General features: G+C 42.5%; 1 protein-coding gene across 1 annotated transcript in view; it reads right to left on the reverse strand.

The window, feature by feature from the left end:
- Positions 1-6444, reverse strand: part of SYN2 (synapsin II) — a 93898-nt gene that overhangs the window by 38353 nt on the left and 49101 nt on the right.

Consider the following 6444-nt stretch of genomic DNA (forward strand, 5'->3'; position numbering starts at 1 on the left):
TCTGAGAGTGTCTCCTCCATAGTCTTTTCCATCAGGCTCTATATGTTTGTTCGATTGTATTTTTGATGTGGTTCCCTGTCTCTGCCCTTTGCCCCTAACCCTACTGTGTCCCCTCTCAAGGGCTCTCTAACCCCTTAGCTATATTTCTCTCCACCCACTCCTGCCTTCCCAACACTCAGGACCTTTTCTCCTCCCTCCTCAAACAAAACTTACCACCCTCATAGAATTTCAGATTCGGAAGGGATCTCCAAGGTCAACTCAAACTTGACTAAGAAACTCCACTCTAGATACATCAAAAGTGGTTGGCCTTTGTGGGATGACCTCCAGTGAGAAGGAACCAGTTCCTGTCTAAGGCAGATCCTTTTTTACTCTAGGATAGTGTTAATTGTTACCATGTTTTTCCTTACCTCAAGTTTTTTGTTTTATTCATTTGTCATCCTGTCTCCTCTTCCCTCCCTCAGTTAGAATCTCCTGAACCAATTCATGCTGAGATGTTTGCTATGTGCCTAGCACTGTGCTTGATACCAAGAAAGTTAAAAAATCCCTGCTCTCAAGAAGCTTATATCCTAATGAAGGATATAACATGTGAATGACTAGGTATATATGAGAAATATACAGAGTATATGTGATAAAATAAAATTTAAATATGAAATATTCATATATATACACATTCATATATGTATATACATATATATATATATATACATACATACAAAATAGGAGGAAGATAGTTTGAGAGGGGAAGGCATCACCAAAAAGGTGGTCAAAAACTACATTGCAAACCTCCCAGAGGTATCAGCATTTAAAAGAGAATTTCTGAATGAAGGCTGGTGATGCTTTAACTGACAAAGAACTGTTCTAAGGTTAAGGCAAGAGAAGTCAACAAGCCTTAGTGGGCACTTACTGTATGCCACACACAGTGCTAAGTACTGGGGATACAAAGAAAGGGAAAGTCAATCCCTGATCTTAAGAAGCTCCAAGCCTAATGAATTAGAAGACATATAAACCACTATGTAAGACAAGACACATAAACCAAATATGTTATAGATAATCTCCAAGGGAAGACATTAAGATTAAGGAGATGTAGGAAAGGCTCCTTGCAGAAAGTAGGACTTCAGCTGAGACTTGAAGGAACTCAGAGAAGCCTGGAAGCAGAGATGAAGAGTGAGAGCATTCCAGGCACAGGGGACAGCCAGTGATAATGCACTGAATCTAGAGATGGAGTGTCTTGCTCTAGGAGTCTAGCATAGTGGCAGAATTAAAGGCACTAAGACTACCAGGTATGACAGAAGGCGGTGAGGTATGATGGAAGGAGCTCTAGACTGGGGATCAGGAGATGAGGGTTCTAGTCCCTGCTCTTCTATTAACTAGTGGTGTGATTATTGGGCAAATTATTCCTTCTCTCTGGGCCTCAGTTTCCCTCTCTGTAAAATTAGGCAGTTGGACAAATTCTAGCTCTATGATCCTCTACAATTCTATGATTTTTACAAACTGTTTATAAACTCAAGATATGGGATACCTGAAGGCCATGAAGGGGTAGCCTTCTATTTTTTCCAAATCAGCCTTAGTCCTTCTGCTTCTCCCCCTGAACTATTGTTTTTCTTTCCTGGACATCATCATCATCAGTCCTATAAAGAGAAATGCTGACAGAAGCAGGTTTTAAAAAGAAAAACATTTTATTTTTTTCTTCCTAGAAAATGTTGTTGCTGCTGATGGAAAGTTAGCCCATATGGGGACCCTGGAGTTAACCACAGGCACTGGGAGTGCCTTCAATGAGGCTTTCCACATTCCTGGTCTGTGGCCAGGGTGGCCTCTGCTTGGTGGGATTGAGGGCAAGATCAGAGAGGGACAGGAGACAAATCTGGGGGCAGGAAGAAGAAGGAAAGATGTCTGCCCTATCCGGAACCCCAGGAGCTCTTTATCTGGCCTCAACCCTCTCAGACCTAGAGGGTAGTGACTCATAGTAGAAACAGAGAGTTTTTAGGCTGGAAAAGGACCTAGAGACCATCAAAATTAACTTAATCTTTTCATAGATTAGGAAACTGAGGCCCAGAGAGAGGGAGAAATTTGCTCAAAGTCACAAATGACAGACATCACTAGAATCAGGTCTCTTGACTCCCCTTTTCCTTTCTTTCCTCTTTTTCTCTCTCTCTTTTCCTCCCTCCCTTTCTCCCTTCCTCCCTCCCTCCCTCCCTTCCTTCCTTCCTTTTTTTCTTCCTTCCTTCTTTCCTTCCTTCCTTTCTCCTTTCTCTCCTTCCTCCCTCTCCCTTCTTCCTTTTCTCTATTTCTCTTTCTTTTCATTTTTATCTTTTTCTCTTCTTTACTTTCTCTTCCTTTTCTTCCTCTCTCCCTCCATTCTTTCTCCCTCTAAATAAATAATGACTATTTTGTTGGTGCTTTTAAAAAATGCTGCCATTACGATCACTTTCCAATACCCCATTCCCATTTCTCCTTTGTAATAAAGAAGTAGAATTAAGCAAAACAAACCAATATATTGGTCATGCCTAACAATAAATATATGCTTCATTCCATACCCATAGTCCATCACTTTTCTATTAAGAGGAGAAAGTCATGCTTTACTATGAGGTCTCTGAAGTTAAGATTGGTTCCTATGATAATGTTCTGATGCCTTACAATGTTGCTTTCCTTCCTATCATTGCAGTCTTGAGTAAATTGTTTTCCTGGTTCTGCTTACTTCATTTTGCATCTGTTCATACAAGTCTTTCCAAATTTCTTCCATTGTGTTTTCTGTTATATCATGATCAATAAGCCAACAGACAACTCCTACTAAAAGTTCTGCCTCATGCAAGGCACTGTGGGTGATGCAGAAACATAGTCCTTATTTTCAAGGATTTTATTGTCTAATTGGGAATATGGGACAAGTGCACTAAAAGACAGCTAACAACACGAGAAAGACAATTCATTGTGTTACTTGGGCAGCATGGCAGAGATAGCACTTGAATACCTATTGCCTGGAAATTCCACCATTAAAGAATCATTCTTTTAGCTTACAACCTTGGCCCCTGTTAAAACTGCAAACTCACACACCTTTCTGACCCCAGTGGCCTCCACTGTAAAATGAGGCAGTTGGTCTAGATTAAGAGACGTAAAGCTTCCTTTTGGTTTTAATGCTATTATCCTATGATTTCTTGAAATCATCTGTGAAGGCTGCTGTAGGGGCTCTGGGGATCCCTGGATTCCATACTGTCTGAGAGAAGGTAAGGGAAGAGAAGAGAGCACGATGATGGGACCAATTTCTCTGGATGGTACCCATCAAAGTTACCGAAAGGTATGAAAGGAGTGGAAGGGAAGGGAAGAGGGGGAACTGGAGATAATCTATCTCTTTCACAATTTTTCTCCCAGTCATTCCTGGGAGAACTGTTAATAAATCTTTTCAATTCATAGATTTAGAGCCAGAAGGGACCTTAAAGATCTGATCTAAGCCATTTTACAGATGGGGAAACTAAGGCCCAGAGAGGTTGTGACTTGACTATGGTCAGATAGGTCTTAAGGAGTAGTGTTAGAATTTGAAAACGGGTCTTCTTACTCCCAAACCAATATTTCTACTATATTTCCCTCTCTGGCCTCAGTTTCCTCATCTGTAAAATGTCTCAGTTCAGATCTAAAGCCTTCTCAGCTTTTTTTATTCTATGTTCCATGACTCCTGTTAGACAAAGGCAAGCACCCACGTCAGATACCTTTCTGGAGTAGGTGGGGAATTATACTGGGTTCTCTGGGGAATGATAAGTCAGAGGAGACAGACTCAATACCTGTTTCAAGAGTGACTTCCTTAACATGTTTCTCCACATGGGCTCAGGAGAAATAGCAAATGGCTTCCAGAGAGAAGCGTTGGCAGGGCCTCCTGGTGAGGGGGACAGCCCCTCTCTCATTAGTCCAGCCACAGGTTTTCCCATGATGCATCAGTGGTGGAATCCTCTGGACACCACAGGGACCAAAAGTAGTCATGTGAGAAAATACAGTGAAACCCAAGACTCCAGATGGGGCCAACTGGCTATCCCATGGGGGAACCGGAAACATGGCCTTATATGGGTTTCTCTAATTGCCCATCGTCAGCCATTTGTGGGAGTTATTCTCAGCCCTTACCAGAGGACCGAGGGCATTTCAAGGAGCTTTCCACAAAGCAATTGAGGAATCAGGGGAAATCCCTGGTGATGGATCCATGTTGGAAGTGGCATGAGCCTGACAAGAGATTCAAATAAGGCTATGGCAGTAAGAACGGAAAGGGAGGGATGGCTGTAAAAAAAACAAAGAACAGCCTTTTCTATTCCTAGACCATGCCATGCCCAAGATTCCTCTTCTCAATTTCATTCCTTGCTCTCAACTGGTTATCACTCATCTCCGCTAAAATGCCAGTTAATATGACGCCCCCCTAATCCCTCATGGTGACATATTTTGAGCTGGAAAGCCAAGGACATAAGAGGCCATAAAGTCCAACTCCCTCACTTTACAGATCAGGAAACCGAGGCATATTTTCCTAGGGTTGCACAGGTAGTAAGTATCCAAGGTGGCATATGAACCCATCTTTCTGACTTCAAGTCCAGTGCCCTTTCTATTATACCACAGGTTCTCAATGACCACGCCAGTGAAGCATATAGCCTTATAAGACTGACTAACCATGAAGACCCACTGCTCTATTTGTGTTTTGTTTGAAGATCTGCCCAGCGAAGTTCGGAAGTGCTCATCACCAGAAGGGTGCTTGCGGGGTAATGAGTTTTCCGTAAAAGACTAGTTACCAAGGTATAGAGAGGTTTTGACATGCATCCTATGATCACAGATCTGGGACTGGAAATGACCTCAAAAGTCCTTCAGTCCAGAGGTATCAAAGATGAGGACTTTCTCAGGCAGCTCAGAGCCAGATTAAAAGGTAATTGGGAAATATTTAACAAAATAAATCACAATATAATAAAATATAGATAATTACAATATAGTAGAACATAGTTAATATGCGGTTTTCCAAGTCAATATGCAGCTAGCACAGATCCTTATGGAAGGGTTGGTGACTGTCATTTCTGTCTCTCTGAGTTTGACTCTGCTGCTCTAGTCCAACCCTCTTTTCCCACAGATCAAGAAATGGCAGCCCAGGGACTTGCCCAATCTCACACAAGTAGTAGGCATTGCAGGCGGGCTTAAACCCAAGTTTTCTGACTCCAGAATCAGCATTCCTTTCCGTGTACCATGCCCACATAATTCACCGGTTCTTATGTTGGCTGCTAAGTTTTACCCTCCAAGGAGTATCTGAATTTTCCTGTTCATCTTTGAAAGACTGGCTGTTTTCGAATAAATCTGTGTTTAATGCTTTCTGTTAGAGATTTGTAACAATCATTAAAGAGGAAAAAAACCCCTACTGGATTTGGAAACAAGACTTGATTTTGAATTGTGGGTCTGCCAGACTTTGAGCAAGTGACTGCTTGGTCTCTGGAGCTCAGTTTGTGGTTGTTCAGTTATGTATGACTCTTCACGACCCCATTTGGGGTTTTCTTGGCAAAGATACCGGAAGTTTGCCATTTCTTCTCCAGATCATTTTACAGATGAGGAAACTGAGGCAAACAGGGTTAAGTGATTTGCCCAGGGTCACACAGCTACTAAGTATCTGAGGCCAGATTTTAACTCAGTTACAGAGAGAGAGAGAGAGAGAGAGAAAGGAAGAAAAAAAGAGAAGGGAGGAAGGAGGGAGGAAAGGAGGGAAGGAAGGAAGGAAGGAAGGAAGGAAGGAAGGAAGGAAGGAAGGAAGGAAAGAAGAAAAGGTAATAAGGCACTAAAATACCTTCTAAGGACACCTTCTCAGCTCTAAATCCTATGATTCCATTACCCAATGAAATAGACTTTCCTGGTGGGCAGCTGAGAAGGTGTCCTTCAGCAAAGATTATCTTCTGTAAGTCACTCCGCACTGGTGGCTGCCTACTTCATCAATTCAAAGTTCTGGGAAATTCATAATGTATCTCCACTGAATTGAAAACAAGGTATGGTATTGACAATTCTAGATCTCAAGGTCTGTGGCATCTTGCCCCAAAGAGGATGCAGCTTGTTCAGTGTTACATGCATGGCTGGGAACTTGATTCTCTGCCCACTGCTCCTCGTCCTCGGCTCACTTTGCCTTAATCCAACACTTTCTACATTAGACCAGTTTAGAAGTCAGCAATCTTTTTGAATCAGTGTGCCAAGTGTTCGTTCTTTCACTTTGGTTGGGATGATGTGGGGGAAGGGGGACTACAGAGGCTAAAGGAGCCTGTCTGGCTCCTCCAAATTTGAGAAAAAGGTGAATCTAGGGATATCCTGGAAGAATTCTCTGAAGCCTGAGTTCCCAAGAATCTTGGTGACCTAGGATGGTCAGGAAGTCATAAGGGGAGGGCTTAAAACAAGTTTCCCCTCATGCCTCTCCCACACCACCAGCCCCTATGGCCTTATAACCCATCTTTTGTGCCA

Source organism: Trichosurus vulpecula, chromosome 9, assembly GCF_011100635.1.
Source record: "Trichosurus vulpecula isolate mTriVul1 chromosome 9, mTriVul1.pri, whole genome shotgun sequence".
Taxonomy (NCBI): Eukaryota; Metazoa; Chordata; class Mammalia; order Diprotodontia; family Phalangeridae; genus Trichosurus; species Trichosurus vulpecula.